This window comes from Bacillus rossius, chromosome 8 (assembly GCF_032445375.1).
Source record: "Bacillus rossius redtenbacheri isolate Brsri chromosome 8, Brsri_v3, whole genome shotgun sequence".
Lineage (NCBI taxonomy): Eukaryota > Metazoa > Arthropoda > Insecta > Phasmatodea > Bacillidae > Bacillus > Bacillus rossius.
Genome location: NC_086336.1, coordinates 31,994,335 through 32,011,768, shown reverse-complemented (window position 1 = coordinate 32,011,768; position 17,434 = coordinate 31,994,335). Strand labels below are relative to the sequence as shown.

The 17,434-nt window shown below is 36.3% G+C and overlaps 1 protein-coding gene and 4 non-coding genes across 5 annotated transcripts in view; 1 reads left to right on the top strand and 4 right to left on the bottom strand.

Annotated features, from left to right (window-relative positions):
• Window positions 1-17,434, top strand: part of LOC134534707 (phenoloxidase-activating factor 3-like) — a 115,295-nt gene that overhangs the window by 14,312 nt on the left and 83,549 nt on the right. The gene's annotated exons all lie outside the window — the stretch shown is intronic.
• Trnad-guc (transfer RNA aspartic acid (anticodon GUC)) lies at window positions 988-1,059 on the bottom strand. Its single transcript has one exon. It is a non-coding gene; the product is annotated as a tRNA-Asp (tRNA).
• Trnad-guc (transfer RNA aspartic acid (anticodon GUC)) lies at window positions 6,341-6,412 on the bottom strand. Its single transcript has one exon. It is a non-coding gene; the product is annotated as a tRNA-Asp (tRNA).
• Window positions 11,691-11,762, bottom strand: Trnad-guc (transfer RNA aspartic acid (anticodon GUC)). The gene has a single exon. It is a non-coding gene; the product is annotated as a tRNA-Asp (tRNA).
• Window positions 17,062-17,133, bottom strand: Trnad-guc (transfer RNA aspartic acid (anticodon GUC)). Its single transcript has one exon. It is a non-coding gene; the product is annotated as a tRNA-Asp (tRNA).

Below are 17,434 nucleotides of genomic sequence, written 5' to 3'. Positions count from 1 at the left end.
GTTCTGTCTCGAACAGGGGATGTTATTATTACTTCAAATTATAAAAAATTACAAGTCGAATATGCATGTTATTTTTTATATAAACCTTATTTAATTCTCAGTCTGGTAAATGTCTTGATGGTTGTGCGGTTAAAGGCGTATGTTTTCAAACCTAGAGACAGAGTTGCGATGGTTCGAATCAAAACGCTTCCAAATGTATTTTGCATTAAAGAATTAAATTTAACATGTCGATTAGGACCATAATAGCTATGGTAGGTAATGGAACATCGACCTTATGTGATGAGACAGAGCTACGCTGGCACTCTCTAGGAACAAACAACAGAAACAAAGTCGACGGTATCCAATATGGCGGCCTCCAGTGGAACAGAAAAAAAATCAAGAGCGATGCTGGCACTCTCTAGTAACGAACAACAGAAACTAAGTCGACGGCATCCAAGATGGCAGCCTCAAATGGAACAGAAAAAAATCAAAATGGCGGCCATGAAGAAAATTTCATTAAGAGTGATGGGGCGCTCGATTTATAGATGGTGGAACCAAGATGGCGGGTCCAATATGGTCGCCGGGGTCGAGGCCGAGGTTAAAGGCCAGGGTCTAGGTCAAAGGTCAAGGACACACTTATCAAAGGAGGCCGCTTTGATGTCATAATCCAAGATGGCGGTCGGCACCACACAAAAAACCATGTACACTCATCTCCTCACTCTGGACCCTGGTGTTGGAGCCCCATTCGTATACTACTTCATACAATTTCAAATTATTGGCATTCAAAGCATTTATAATCGAGGAAAAAGTTTCTAAGGAAAACATCAGAGAAATTAGAGTAAATAAAAAATATATCATCCCTTTCGGCTCGGCTTACAGGCGTACATAGATTTAGAAGTACCTATTCCTTCTGGAAATGTTTTTGAAGCTTCTATAAACTCTAGTAACATTTTTAGAAATAAATGTACATAAAATACTGTATGTTTGCAACTATTCAAAAAATGGTACCTCCCCGGCGGGGAATCGAACCCCGGTCTCCCGCGTGACAGGCGGGGATACTGACCACTATACTACCGAGGATTTATAATTGATAACTCTAAAATATTGTAGTTAAAATAAGTTAGTAATATTTATTTTTATAAATATTTTAATTTTAATATGTAAGTACCTATTATTTTACTATTTATTACTGAAATCATTTATTTCTATTTATAAAAGGGGTTGTCTGTAAAGTCGGTTTACGGACGTATATTTAACGTGATAACGTCATAAGAAAACGTTAATGAAAAATTGCATAGTTTTTAATTTTCAAATATTATTTACAGTTTTTGCAAATTTTATTTAAATAATTTGTTTAAATATAATCACGAACAATTAGTTAAATAGGCTGCCTTAACCTGTTTTATATTATAGAAGTCTCCTAGCTTGATTCTAACAGATTCAGCTAGCTTGTGGACTTCTCATTGTTGAAAAGTTTTTGTACATGCCAGAATTTTATGTATTTTTTCTAATTTTTTTTTATTTTAAATTTTTTATTAATTTATTTTTATTTTATTTATTAAATATATTGTTCTGTTATTTTATGATATCAAAGAAAAGTGTGATGGTTTTCTCCGTGTGCTCGTGATTATTCTTGTCAATACGTTTGAATCCTGATTATTCTAGTCAATATGATGATGGTTTTCTCCGTGTGCTCCTGATTATTCCTGAGGTTTCTTCAAGTGCTTCTGTCTATTCTGAGAATCAGCTCTCTGCATGAAGGATTTTTTATCTAATGAGCTATGACATTTTATTTCGAGTTACATTTAATTCGAGAATTTATGCTACTAATTCAGCACTTGCAATTTTTTTTACCAGGTGGAATTAAAAAAAATAGTCAACCATTACTTAGTCAAAAATATATCATGAGACATCTGTGAAGCACTAACATGCAAGACGAATTTCCTTCTACTTGGTGTCTAGAAGCCATCCTTCTTTAACGATCGTTATTGAGCATTCCGCATCCGACATGAAAGAACTAAATAATATTTACCTGTAAGCAACATGTGGTTTCATCTGTTGATAATAAACGACAATACTCTAAACAGGTTATTTTGCATGAGATAAATTAACTCTCACCACTGAATAGTGCTATTGTAGTCAGTAGAGTCATGTATTCTCGTATCCACGTAGCCTCATGTCCTGGAAGCTTCGTAGCTCTGTAGCTTCGCAGTCTCGTAACCTTGTGTTCTGGAAGCTCCGTAATCATGATGCCTTGGAATCTCGTAGACTAGTAGCTACGTAACCAAGTAGCCTTGAAATCACGTAACCACGTGTTCGGGAAGCTTTGTAGTCCTGTAGCCTCGTAATAACGAAACCTTGTGTTCGGGAAGCGTCGTAATCTTGAAGCCTCACGATTACTTAACCATGTAGACTTGCAATCGCATAGTCTCGTAACCACATGACTCGTAGTCACGTAGTCATGATGCATTGGAGCCTCGTAGACTTGTAGCTATGTAACCAAGTAGTCTTGTAATCTTATAAGAATATGCTGTTGGAGCAGTTGGAGCAAAAGAGAAAATTCTGTCAAAGACAGATACGGCAATTGGAGCCTAGTAGACTTGTACCTACGTAACCAAGTAGCCTTGTAATGTTATAACATAATGCTACTGGAGCATTTAGAGCCAAAGAAAAAATTCAGCCTAAGACAGATGTCGCAATTGGAGCCATGTAGACTTGTAGCTTCGTAGTCATGTACTCATGTAGACTTGTAGTCCTGCATCCTCGCAGTCTCGTAAACTTGTGTTCTGGAAGCTTCGTAGCTCTGTAGCCTCGCAGTTTCGTAAACTTGAAGACTCGTAGTCACGTAGTGTCGTAACCTCATGGTTCGTAGTCACGTTGTCATGATGACTTGGAGCCTCGTAAACTTGTAGCTACGTAGCCAAGTAGCCTCGTATACTTGTAGCTACGATAACAAGTAGTCTTGTAATCTTATAACATAATGCTGCTGGAGTAGTTGGAGCTTTGTAGACTCGAAAGCATTTGGAGGAGTCTTGAAGACTCCTAGAATTGAAGCTTTGGAGCCGAGTAGAATTGTATCCTTGTAGCTTCATAGACATGTTGTTTCGTAGCCACGCAGCCTTTTAGCCATGTAGTTACGCAACCATGTATAAGTCGTAACCAGCTAGATCCTTGTTGACTCGTAGCCTTGTAGCTTCATTGTCTCTTAGACTCTTAGCATTCTAGCCAAATATCATTGGAGCTGTTGAAGCAAAAGGCAGTTAGAGCCAATTACTGTTGGAACCAATGATTTTTGTAGCCAAAAGACTGTCGGAGTCAATGATTGATGGAGCCAATGACTATTGGAGCCAATGACTTATGGAACTAAAAACTGATGAATTCATAGACTGATGGAGACATTATATCCTAACTTAACATTGACGATCGCATCCTACCGTATAATGTACGTGAGAATGTACCTCCTTTTTCCTTAAATGAGCTTTCGTTTTGTAGAATGTACTTCCTTTTGATTAACGGTGCGTCCAAAATGTGCTTCCTTTTTGTTGATGGAGCTTCCTAATGTGCTGCCATTTTGTTGATGGTGCTTCTAAAATGTACTACCTTTTTGGTTGGGGTTCTTGGTCCTCTTGTAAGCCTAAAAACATGTTACGATGGTTTAATTGAATATAAATAGCTGACGATGAATAAGGTCGTGAGGTTCGGAAATAACTGGTCTATACGTCTGACATTGTTTATGAGCCGGCCTCGCGGTCCGAAGACGGTTGTTCTATATGTATAGATGGCTTTGTGCATGAACGGTTTAGAGGTTATTTTAAGTATCAAAACCTAGACTTTCATGTTAGGCTTATCGGCAACGTATTTAATTCGTCGAACATTGTCGTATATTGTCTTGAGTTGTTTTTCGTAGAGTGAATAATTGATAAACTCCGCGAAAGGTAATGGAAACCAAAATATAAAATTTATTTAACATTAAGTTACACTTATCACTGGTCAAGAAGCAAACAGACGACTTCAATCCATTGATTCAATATGTAAATTAATGAATTATTTTTTAGGTAAATTTTGGAATTTTTCCCGAATTTATAAGTCAATAAATACAAATATCTAAGATGACAGTCGTAATGGCTTATAGGATTATGGCAGTATTTGATTTTGGGCCTATTAAAATTATTATTTTTTTACATAAAATTATTATTTTTTGCTTCGCCGAAGGATCGAACCAAGAACAGGAATCGATATAATCAATCATTCCTTTAATGAGTGATTTTATTTTGACGAATTTTGGATTTTTTCCCGAATTTCTAGCTAAATAATTACAAATTACCAAGATGGCACCCAAATTACAAGATGGCGGGAAGTTTAGTAATAATAAATGATTACTTCACTCTAGCGGGTAACAATAAAACAAGTATGATGATAATGTACTCTATAACACGAGTACACACAAGATGGAGTCATCCAGCAGATGAAAACAAGATGGTGGCAATGACCTCTAGCATGTGGTAGCTGCTGGTAGCATGTAATGAAAATAAAATGTTGGATCCATGATGGTCGTCAAGGACAAAGTCAAATTTCAAGTTCAAAGTCAAATATCAAGGTCATGGTCAAATTTCAAGGTCAAAGTCAATTTTCAAAGGTCAAAGTCAATTTTCAAAGGTCAAGGTCAATTTTCAAGGTCAAGTTGATGGTCAAATATCAAGGTCATGGTCAAATTTCAATGCCAACAGTCGAGGTATAAGGTATGGTGAATAGAAAATTATACTAGAGTGTCGCCAGCACACTCTAGCAGACGAAATCAAGATGGTGGTCTTCAGTGGACGAATACAAGATGGCGGACATGACGTCATACTAGCTGACGATATATACCTTGTTATTGATGGTGGTAGGTTAGTCTGTAGGTGGCTTCTGTGGAGGAAGGATCTGTCGTTTTTTTTAATTTTTTGCTCTTACCGGTTTCGAACCATGGACGGGAATCGATCTAATCAATCAGAATTCTAATATGTTATTTTTTGGTGAATTTTGTAATTTTTTTCATTAAAATCGGGTAATAAATAAAGATTTTCAAGATGGCGCTTTTCACGATATTTGATACAAGTAGTGACATAATTCAGAACGTCGCGTGTGGTGTAAGATGTTTTTATTACTTTTTATTGAGAATTTTTTAAATATATAATAAATTACTGGTTTACTCCCGCCGGAAATCGAACCGAGGACCGAAAACAATTAAGTAACTAAACATTTGAAGTAGACAATTTTTTTAATATTTTTTTTTTTTTTGGAATTTTATTTGGAATTCCTAGAATAAAAATTACGGATTTTCAAGATGGCGACCGTAACGATAATTGCAACAGTTACGTCTTAATACTAGATCGTGGTTCTGTCTCGAACAGGGGATGTTATTATTACTTCAAATTATAAAAAATTACAAGTCGAATATGCATGTTATTTTTTATATAAACCTTATTTAATTCTCAGTCTGGTAAATGTCTTGATGGTTGTGCGGTTAAAGGCGTATGTTTTCAAACCTAGAGACAGAGTTGCGATGGTTCGAATCAAAACGCTTCCAAATGTATTTTGCATTAAAGAATTAAATTTAACATGTCGATTAGGACCATAATAGCTATGGTAGGTAATGGAACATCGACCTTATGTGATGAGACAGAGCTACGCTGGCACTCTCTAGGAACAAACAACAGAAACAAAGTCGACGGTATCCAATATGGCGGCCTCCAGTGGAACAGAAAAAAAATCAAGAGCGATGCTGGCACTCTCTAGTAACGAACAACAGAAACTAAGTCGACGGCATCCAAGATGGCAGCCTCAAATGGAACAGAAAAAAATCAAAATGGCGGCCATGAAGAAAATTTCATTAAGAGTGATGGGGCGCTCGATTTATAGATGGTGGAACCAAGATGGCGGGTCCAATATGGTCGCCGGGGTCGAGGCCGAGGTTAAAGGCCAGGGTCTAGGTCAAAGGTCAAGGACACACTTATCAAAGGAGGCCGCTTTGATGTCATAATCCAAGATGGCGGTCGGCACCACACAAAAAACCATGTACACTCATCTCCTCACTCTGGACCCTGGTGTTGGAGCCCCATTCGTATACTACTTCATACAATTTCAAATTATTGGCATTCAAAGCATTTATAATCGAGGAAAAAGTTTCTAAGGAAAACATCAGAGAAATTAGAGTAAATAAAAAATATATCATCCCTTTCGGCTCGGCTTACAGGCGTACATAGATTTAGAAGTACCTATTCCTTCTGGAAATGTTTTTGAAGCTTCTATAAACTCTAGTAACATTTTTAGAAATAAATGTACATAAAATACTGTATGTTTGCAACTATTCAAAAAATGGTACCTCCCCGGCGGGGAATCGAACCCCGGTCTCCCGCGTGACAGGCGGGGATACTGACCACTATACTACCGAGGATTTATAATTGATAACTCTAAAATATTGTAGTTAAAATAAGTTAGTAATATTTATTTTTATAAATATTTTAATTTTAATATGTAAGTACCTATTATTTTACTATTTATTACTGAAATCATTTATTTCTATTTATAAAAGGGGTTGTCTGTAAAGTCGGTTTACGGACGTATATTTAACGTGATAACGTCATAAGAAAACGTTAATGAAAAATTGCATAGTTTTTAATTTTCAAATATTATTTACAGTTTTTGCAAATTTTATTTAAATAATTTGTTTAAATATAATCACGAACAATTAGTTAAATAGGCTGCCTTAACCTGTTTTATATTATAGAAGTCTCCTAGCTTGATTCTAACAGATTCAGCTAGCTTGTGGACTTCTCATTGTTGAAAAGTTTTTGTACATGCCAGAATTTTATGTATTTTTTCTAATTTTTTTTTATTTTAAATTTTTTATTAATTTATTTTTATTTTATTTATTAAATATATTGTTCTGTTATTTTATGATATCAAAGAAAAGTGTGATGGTTTTCTCCGTGTGCTCGTGATTATTCTTGTCAATACGTTTGAATCCTGATTATTCTAGTCAATATGATGATGGTTTTCTCCGTGTGCTCCTGATTATTCCTGAGGTTTCTTCAAGTGCTTCTGTCTATTCTGAGAATCAGCTCTCTGCATGAAGGATTTTTTATCTAATGAGCTATGACATTTTATTTCGAGTTACATTTAATTCGAGAATTTATGCTACTAATTCAGCACTTGCAATTTTTTTTACCAGGTGGAATTAAAAAAAATAGTCAACCATTACTTAGTCAAAAATATATCATGAGACATCTGTGAAGCACTAACATGCAAGACGAATTTCCTTCTACTTGGTGTCTAGAAGCCATCCTTCTTTAACGATCGTTATTGAGCATTCCGCATCCGACATGAAAGAACTAAATAATATTTACCTGTAAGCAACATGTGGTTTCATCTGTTGATAATAAACGACAATACTCTAAACAGGTTATTTTGCATGAGATAAATTAACTCTCACCACTGAATAGTGCTATTGTAGTCAGTAGAGTCATGTATTCTCGTATCCACGTAGCCTCATGTCCTGGAAGCTTCGTAGCTCTGTAGCTTCGCAGTCTCGTAACCTTGTGTTCTGGAAGCTCCGTAATCATGATGCCTTGGAATCTCGTAGACTAGTAGCTACGTAACCAAGTAGCCTTGAAATCACGTAACCACGTGTTCGGGAAGCTTTGTAGTCCTGTAGCCTCGTAATAACGAAACCTTGTGTTCGGGAAGCGTCGTAATCTTGAAGCCTCACGATTACTTAACCATGTAGACTTGCAATCGCATAGTCTCGTAACCACATGACTCGTAGTCACGTAGTCATGATGCATTGGAGCCTCGTAGACTTGTAGCTATGTAACCAAGTAGTCTTGTAATCTTATAAGAATATGCTGTTGGAGCAGTTGGAGCAAAAGAGAAAATTCTGTCAAAGACAGATACGGCAATTGGAGCCTAGTAGACTTGTACCTACGTAACCAAGTAGCCTTGTAATGTTATAACATAATGCTACTGGAGCATTTAGAGCCAAAGAAAAAATTCAGCCTAAGACAGATGTCGCAATTGGAGCCATGTAGACTTGTAGCTTCGTAGTCATGTACTCATGTAGACTTGTAGTCCTGCATCCTCGCAGTCTCGTAAACTTGTGTTCTGGAAGCTTCGTAGCTCTGTAGCCTCGCAGTTTCGTAAACTTGAAGACTCGTAGTCACGTAGTGTCGTAACCTCATGGTTCGTAGTCACGTTGTCATGATGACTTGGAGCCTCGTAAACTTGTAGCTACGTAGCCAAGTAGCCTCGTATACTTGTAGCTACGATAACAAGTAGTCTTGTAATCTTATAACATAATGCTGCTGGAGTAGTTGGAGCTTTGTAGACTCGAAAGCATTTGGAGGAGTCTTGAAGACTCCTAGAATTGAAGCTTTGGAGCCGAGTAGAATTGTATCCTTGTAGCTTCATAGACATGTTGTTTCGTAGCCACGCAGCCTTTTAGCCATGTAGTTACGCAACCATGTATAAGTCGTAACCAGCTAGATCCTTGTTGACTCGTAGCCTTGTAGCTTCATTGTCTCTTAGACTCTTAGCATTCTAGCCAAATATCATTGGAGCTGTTGAAGCAAAAGGCAGTTAGAGCCAATTACTGTTGGAACCAATGATTTTTGTAGCCAAAAGACTGTCGGAGTCAATGATTGATGGAGCCAATGACTATTGGAGCCAATGACTTATGGAACTAAAAACTGATGAATTCATAGACTGATGGAGACATTATATCCTAACTTAACATTGACGATCGCATCCTACCGTATAATGTACGTGAGAATGTACCTCCTTTTTCCTTAAATGAGCTTTCGTTTTGTAGAATGTACTTCCTTTTGATTAACGGTGCGTCCAAAATGTGCTTCCTTTTTGTTGATGGAGCTTCCTAATGTGCTGCCATTTTGTTGATGGTGCTTCTAAAATGTACTACCTTTTTGGTTGGGGTTCTTGGTCCTCTTGTAAGCCTAAAAACATGTTACGATGGTTTAATTGAATATAAATAGCTGACGATGAATAAGGTCGTGAGGTTCGGAAATAACTGGTCTATACGTCTGACATTGTTTATGAGCCGGCCTCGCGGTCCGAAGACGGTTGTTCTATATGTATAGATGGCTTTGTGCATGAACGGTTTAGAGGTTATTTTAAGTATCAAAACCTAGACTTTCATGTTAGGCTTATCGGCAACGTATTTAATTCGTCGAACATTGTCGTATATTGTCTTGAGTTGTTTTTCGTAGAGTGAATAATTGATAAACTCCGCGAAAGGTAATGGAAACCAAAATATAAAATTTATTTAACATTAAGTTACACTTATCACTGGTCAAGAAGCAAACAGACGACTTAAATCCATTGATTCAATATGTAAATTAATGAATTATTTTTTAGGTAAATTTTGGAATTTTTCCCGAATTTATAAGTCAATAAATACAAATATCTAAGATGACAGTCGTAATGGCTTATAGGATTATGGCAGTATTTGATTTTGGGCCTATTAAAATTATTATTTTTTTACATAAAATTATTATTTTTTGCTTCGCCGAAGGATCGAACCAAGAACAGGAATCGATATAATCAATCATTCCTTTAATGAGTGATTTTATTTTGACGAATTTTGGATTTTTTCCCGAATTTCTAGCTAAATAATTACAAATTACCAAGATGGCACCCAAATTACAAGATGGCGGGAAGTTTAGTAATAATAAATGATTACTTAACTCTAGCGGGTAACAATAAAACAAGTATGATGATAATGTACTCTATAACACGAGTACACACAAGATGGAGTCATCCAGCAGATGAAAACAAGATGGTGGCAATGACCTCTAGCATGTGGTAGCTGCTGGTAGCATGTAATGAAAATAAAATGTTGGATCCATGATGGTCGTCAAGGACAAAGTCAAATTTCAAGTTCAAAGTCAAATATCAAGGTCATGGTCAAATTTCAAGGTCAAAGTCAATTTTCAAAGGTCAAAGTCAATTTTCAAAGGTCAAGGTCAATTTTCAAGGTCAAGTTGATGGTAAAATATCAAGGTCATGGTCAAATTTCAATGCCAACAGTCGAGGTATAAGGTATGGTGAATAGAAAATTATACTAGAGTGTCGCCAGCACACTCTAGCAGACGAAATCAAGATGGTGGTCTTCAGTGGACGAATACAAGATGGCGGACATGACGTCATACTAGCTGACGATATATACCTTGTTATTGATGGTGGTAGGTTAGTCTGTAGGTGGCTTCTGTGGAGGAAGGATCTGTCGTTTTTTTTAATTTTTTGCTCTTACCGGTTTCGAACCATGGACGGGAATCGATCTAATCAATCAGAATTCTAATATGTTATTTTTTGGTGAATTTTGTAATTTTTTTCATTAAAATCGGGTAATAAATAAAGATTTTCAAGATGGCGCTTTTCACGATATTTGATACAAGTAGTGACATAATTCAGAACGTCGCGTGTGGTGTAAGATGTTTTTATTACTTTTTATTGAGAATTTTTTAAATATATAATAAATTACTGGTTTACTCCCGCCGGAAATCGAACCGAGGACCGAAAACAATTAAGTAACTAAACATTTGAAGTAGACAATTTTTTAAATATTTTTTTTTTTTGGAATTTTGTTTGGAATTCCTAGAATAAAAATTACGGATTTTCAAGATGGCGACCGTAACGATAATTGCAACAGTTACGTCTTAATACTAGATCGTGGTTCTGTCTCGAACAGGGGATGTTATTATTACTTCAAATTATAAAAAATTACAAGTCGAATATGCATGTTATTTTTTATATAAACCTTATTTAATTCTCAGTCTGTTAATGTCTTGATGGTTGTGCGGTTAAAGGCGTATGTTTTCAAACCTAGAGACAGAGTTGCGATGGTTCGAATCAAAACGCTTCCAAATGTATTTTGCATTAAAGAATTAAATTTAACATGTCGATTAGGACCATAATAGCTATGGTAGGTAATGGAACATCGACCTTATGTGATGAGACAGAGCTACGCTGGCACTCTCTAGGAACTAACAACAGAAACAAAGTCGACGGTATCCAATATGGCGGCCTCCAGTGGAACAGAAAAAAAATCAAGAGCGATGCTGGCACTCTCTAGTAACGAACAACAGAAACTAAGTCGACGGCATCCAAGATGGCAGCCTCAAATGGAACAGAAAAAAATCAAAATGGCGGCCATGAAGAAAATTTCATTAAGAGTGATGGGGCGCTCGATTTATAGATGGTGGAACCAAGATGGCGGGTCCAATATGGTCGCCGGGGTCGAGGCCGAGGTTAAAGGCCAGGGTCTAGGTCAAAGGTCAAGGACACACTTATCAAAGGAGGCCGCTTTGATGTCATAATCCAAGATGGCGGTCGGCACCACACAAAAAACCATGTACACTCATCTCCTCACTCTAGACCCTGGTGTTGGAGCCCCATTCGTATACTACTTCATACAATTTCAAATTATTGGCATTCAAAGCATTTATAATCGAGGAAAAAGTTTCTAAGGAAAACATCAGAGAAATTAGAGTAAATAAAAAATATATCATCCCTTTCGGCTCGGCTTACAGGCGTACATAGATTTAGAAGTACCTATTCCTTCTGGAAATGTTTTTGAAGCTTCTATAAACTCTAGTAACATTTTTAGAAATAAATGTACATAAAATACTGTATGTTTGCAACTATTCAAAAAATGGTACCTCCCCGGCGGGGAATCGAACCCCGGTCTCCCGCGTGACAGGCGGGGATACTGACCACTATACTACCGAGGATTTATAATTGATGACTCTAAAATATTGTAGTTAAAATAAGTTAGTAATATTTATTTTTATAAATATTTTAATTTTAATATGTAAGTACCTATTATTTTACTATTTATTACTGAAATCATTTATTTCTATTTATAAAAGGGGTTGTCTGTAAAGTCGGTTTACGGACGTATATTTAACGTGATAACGTCATAAGAAAACGTTAATGAAAAATTGCATAGTTTTTAATTTTCAAATATTATTTACAGTTTTTGCAAATTTTATTTAAATAATTTGTTTAAATATAATCACGAACAATTAGTTAAATAGGCTGCCTTAACCTGTTTTATATTATAGAAGTCTCCTAGCTTGATTCTAACAGATTCAGCTAGCTTGTGGACTTCTCATTGTTGAAAAGTTTTTGTACATGCCAGAATTTTATGTATTTTTTCTAATTTTTTTTTATTTTAAATTTTTTATTAATTTATTTTTATTTTATTTATTAAATATATTGTTCTGTTATTTTATGATATCAAAGAAAAGTGTGATGGTTTTCTCCGTGTGCTCGTGATTATTCTTGTCAATACGTTTGAATCCTGATAATTCTAGTCAATATGATGATGGTTTTCTCCGTGTGCTCCTGATTATTCCTGAGGTTTCTTCAAGTGCTTCTGTCTATTCTGAGAATCAGCTCTCTGCATGAAGGATTTTTTATCTAATGAGCTATGACATTTTATTTCGAGTTACATTTAATTCGAGAATTTATGCTACTAATTCAGCACTTGCAATTTTTTTTACCAGGTGGAATTAAAAAAAATAGTCAACCATTACTTAGTCAAAAATATATCATGAGACATCTGTGAAGCACTAACATGCAAGACGAATTTCCTTCTACTTGGTGTCTAGAAGCCATCCTTCTTTAACGATCGTTATTGAGCATTCCGCATCCGACATGAAAGAACTAAATAATATTTACCTGTAATCAACATGTGGTTTCATCTGTTGATAATAAACGACAATACTCTAAACAGGTTATTTTGCATGAGATAAATTAACTCTCACCACTGAATAGTGCTATTGTAGTCAGTAGAGTCATGTATTCTCGTATCCACGTAGCCTCATGTCCTGGAAGCTTCGTAGCTCTGTAGCTTCGCAGTCTCGTAACCTTGTGTTCTGGAAGCTCCGTAATCATGATGCCTTGGAATCTCGTAGACTAGTAGCTACGTAACCAAGTAGCCTTGAAATCACGTAACCACGTGTTCGGGAAGCTTTGTAGTCCTGTAGCCTCGTAATAACGAAACCTTGTGTTCGGGAAGCGTCGTAATCTTGAAGCCTCACGATTACTTAACCATGTAGACTTGCAATCGCATAGTCTCGTAACCACATGACTCGTAGTCACGTAGTCATGATGCATTGGAGCCTCGTAGACTTGTAGCTATGTAACCAAGTAGTCTTGTAATCTTATAAGAATATGCTGTTGGAGCAGTTGGAGCAAAAGAGAAAATTCTGTCAAAGACAGATACGGCAATTGGAGCCTAGTAGACTTGTACCTACGTAACCAAGTAGCCTTGTAATGTTATAACATAATGCTACTGGAGCATTTAGAGCCAAAGAAAAAATTCAGCCTAAGACAGATGTCGCAATTGGAGCCATGTAGACTTGTAGCTTCGTAGTCATGTACTCATGTAGACTTGTAGTCCTGCATCCTCGCAGTCTCGTAAACTTGTGTTCTGGAAGCTTCGTAGCTCTGTAGCCTCGCAGTTTCGTAAACTTGAAGACTCGTAGTCACGTAGTGTCGTAACCTCATGGTTCGTAGTCACGTTGTCATGATGACTTGGAGCCTCGTAAACTTGTAGCTACGTAGCCAAGTAGCCTCGTATACTTGTAGCTACGATAACAAGTAGTCTTGTAATCTTATAACATAATGCTGCTGGAGTAGTTGGAGCTTTGTAGACTCGAAAGCATTTGGAGGAGTCTTGAAGACTCCTAGAATTGAAGCTTTGGAGCCGAGTAGAATTGTATCCTTGTAGCTTCATAGACATGTTGTTTCGTAGCCACGCAGCCTTTTAGCCATGTAGTTACGCAACCATGTATAAGTCGTAACCAGCTAGATCCTTGTTGACTCGTAGCCTTGTAGCTTCATTGTCTCTTAGACTCTTAGCATTCTAGCCAAATATCATTGGAGCTGTTGAAGCAAAAGGCAGTTAGAGCCAATTACTGTTGGAACCAATGATTTTTGTAGCCAAAAGACTGTCGGAGTCAATGATTGATGGAGCCAATGACTATTGGAGCCAATGACTTATGGAACTAAAAACTGATGAATTCATAGACTGATGGAGACATTATATCCTAACTTAACATTGACGATCGCATCCTACCGTATAATGTACGTGAGAATGTACCTCCTTTTTCCTTAAATGAGCTTTCGTTTTGTAGAATGTACTTCCTTTTGATTAACGGTGCGTCCAAAATGTGCTTCCTTTTTGTTGATGGAGCTTCCTAATGTGCTGCCATTTTGTTGATGGTGCTTCTAAAATGTACTACCTTTTTGGTTGGGGTTCTTGGTCCTCTTGTAAGCCTAAAAACATGTTACGATGGTTTAATTGAATATAAATAGCTGACGATGAATAAGGTCGTGAGGTTCGGAAATAACTGGTCTATACGTCTGACATTGTTTATGAGCCGGCCTCGCGGTCCGAAGACGGTTGTTCTATATGTATAGATGGCTTTGTGCATGAACGGTTTAGAGGTTATTTTAAGTATCAAAACCTAGACTTTCATGTTAGGCTTATCGGCAACGTATTTAATTCGTCGAACATTGTCGTATATTGTCTTGAGTTGTTTTTCGTAGAGTGAATAATTGATAAACTCCGCGAAAGGTAATGGAAACCAAAATATAAAATTTATTTAACATTAAGTTACACTTATCACTGGTCAAGAAGCAAACAGACGACTTCAATCCATTGATTCAATATGTAAATTAATGAATTATTTTTTAGGTAAATTTTGGAATTTTTCCCGAATTTATAAGTCAATAAATACAAATATCTAAGATGACAGTCGTAATGGCTTATAGGATTATGGCAGTATTTGATTTTGGGCCTATTAAAATTATTATTTTTTTACATAAAATTATTATTTTTTGCTTCGCCGAAGGATCGAACCAAGAACAGGAATCGATATAATCAATCATTCCTTTAATGAGTGATTTTATTTTGACGAATTTTGGATTTTTTCCCGAATTTCTAGCTAAATAATTACAAATTACCAAGATGGCACCCAAATTACAAGATGGCGGGAAGTTTAGTAATAATAAATGATTACTTAACTCTAGCGGGTAACAATAAAACAAGTATGATGATAATGTACTCTATAACACGAGTACACACAAGATGGAGTCATCCAGCAGATGAAAACAAGATGGTGGCAATGACCTCTAGCATGTGGTAGCTGCTGGTAGCATGTAATGAAAATAAAATGTTGGATCCATGATGGTCGTCAAGGACAAAGTCAAATTTCAAGTTCAAAGTCAAATATCAAGGTCATGGTCAAATTTCAAGGTCAAAGTCAATTTTCAAAGGTCAAAGTCAATTTTCAAAGGTCAAAGTCAATTTTCAAAGGTCAAGGTCAATTTTCAAGGTCAAGTTGATGGTCAAATATCAAGGTCATGGTCAAATTTCAATGCCAACAGTCGAGGTATAAGGTATGGTGAATAGAAAATTATACTAGAGTGTCGCCAGCACACTCTAGCAGACGAAATCAAGATGGTGGTCTTCAGTGGACGAATACAAGATGGCGGACATGACGTCATACTAGCTGACGATATATACCTTGTTATTGATGGTGGTAGGTTAGTCTGTAGGTGGCTTCTGTGGAGGAAGGATCTGTCGTTTTTTTTAATTTTTTGCTCTTACCGGTTTCGAACCATGGACGGGAATCGATCTAATCAATCAGAATTCTAATATGTTATTTTTTGGTGAATTTTGTAATTTTTTTCATTAAAATCGGGTAATAAATAAAGATTTTCAAGATGGCGCTTTTCACGATATTTGATACAAGTAGTGACATAATTCAGAACGTCGCGTGTGGTGTAAGATGTTTTTATTACTTTTTATTGAGAATTTTTTAAATATATAATAAATTACTGGTTTACTCCCGCCGGAAATCGAACCGAGGACCGAAAACAATTAAGTAACTAAACATTTGAAGTAGACAATTTTTTAAATATTTTTTTTTTTTGGAATTTTATTTGGAATTCCTAGAATAAAAATTACGGATTTTCAAGATGGCGACCGTAACGATAATTGCAACAGTTACGTCTTAATACTAGATCGTGGTTCTGTCTCGAACAGGGGATGTTATTATTACTTCAAATTATAAAAAATTACAAGTCGAATATGCATGTTATTTTTTATATAAACCTTATTTAATTCTCAGTCTGGTAAATGTCTTGATGGTTGTGCGGTTAAAGGCGTATGTTTTCAAACCTAGAGACAGAGTTGCGATGGTTCGAATCAAAACGCTTCCAAATGTATTTTGCATTAAAGAATTAAATTTAACATGTCGATTAGGACCATAATAGCTATGGTAGGTAATGGAACATCGACCTTATGTGATGAGACAGAGCTACGCTGGCACTCTCTAGGAACTAACAACAGAAACAAAGTCGACGGTATCCAATATGGCGGCCTCCAGTGGAACAGAAAAAAAATCAAGAGCGATGCTGGCACTCTCTAGTAACGAACAACAGAAACTAAGTCGACGGCATCCAAGATGGCAGCCTCAAATGGAACAGAAAAAAATCAAAATGGCGGCCATGAAGAAAATTTCATTAAGAGTGATGGGGCGCTCGATTTATAGATGGTGGAACCAAGATGGCGGGTCCAATATGGTCGCCGGGGTCGAGGCCGAGGTTAAAGGCCAGGGTCTAGGTCAAAGGTCAAGGACACACTTATCAAAGGAGGCCGCTTTGATGTCATAATCCAAGATGGCGGTCGGCACCACACAAAAAACCATGTACACTCATCTCCTCACTCTAGACCCTGGTGTTGGAGCCCCATTCGTATACTACTTCATACAATTTCAAATTATTGGCATTCAAAGCATTTATAATCGAGGAAAAAGTTTCTAAGGAAAACATCAGAGAAATTAGAGTAAATAAAAAATATATCATCCCTTTCGGCTCGGCTTACAGGCGTACATAGATTTAGAAGTACCTATTCCTTCTGGAAATGTTTTTGAAGCTTCTATAAACTCTAGTAACATTTTTAGAAATAAATGTACATAAAATACTGTATGTTTGCAACTATTCAAAAAATGGTACCTCCCCGGCGGGGAATCGAACCCCGGTCTCCCGCGTGACAGGCGGGGATACTGACCACTATACTACCGAGGATTTATAATTTATGACTCTAAAATATTGTAGTTAAAATAAGTTAGTAATATTTATTTTTATAAATATTTTAATTTTAATATGTAAGTACCTATTATTTTACTATTTATTACTGAAATCATTTATTTCTATTTATAAAAGGGGTTGTCTGTAAAGTCGGTTTACGGACGTATATTTAACGTGATAACGTCGTAAGAAAACGTTAATGAAAAATTGCATAGTTTTTAATTTTCAAATTTTATTTACAGTTTTTGCAAATTTTATTTAAATAATTTGTTTAAATATAATCACGAACAATTAGTTA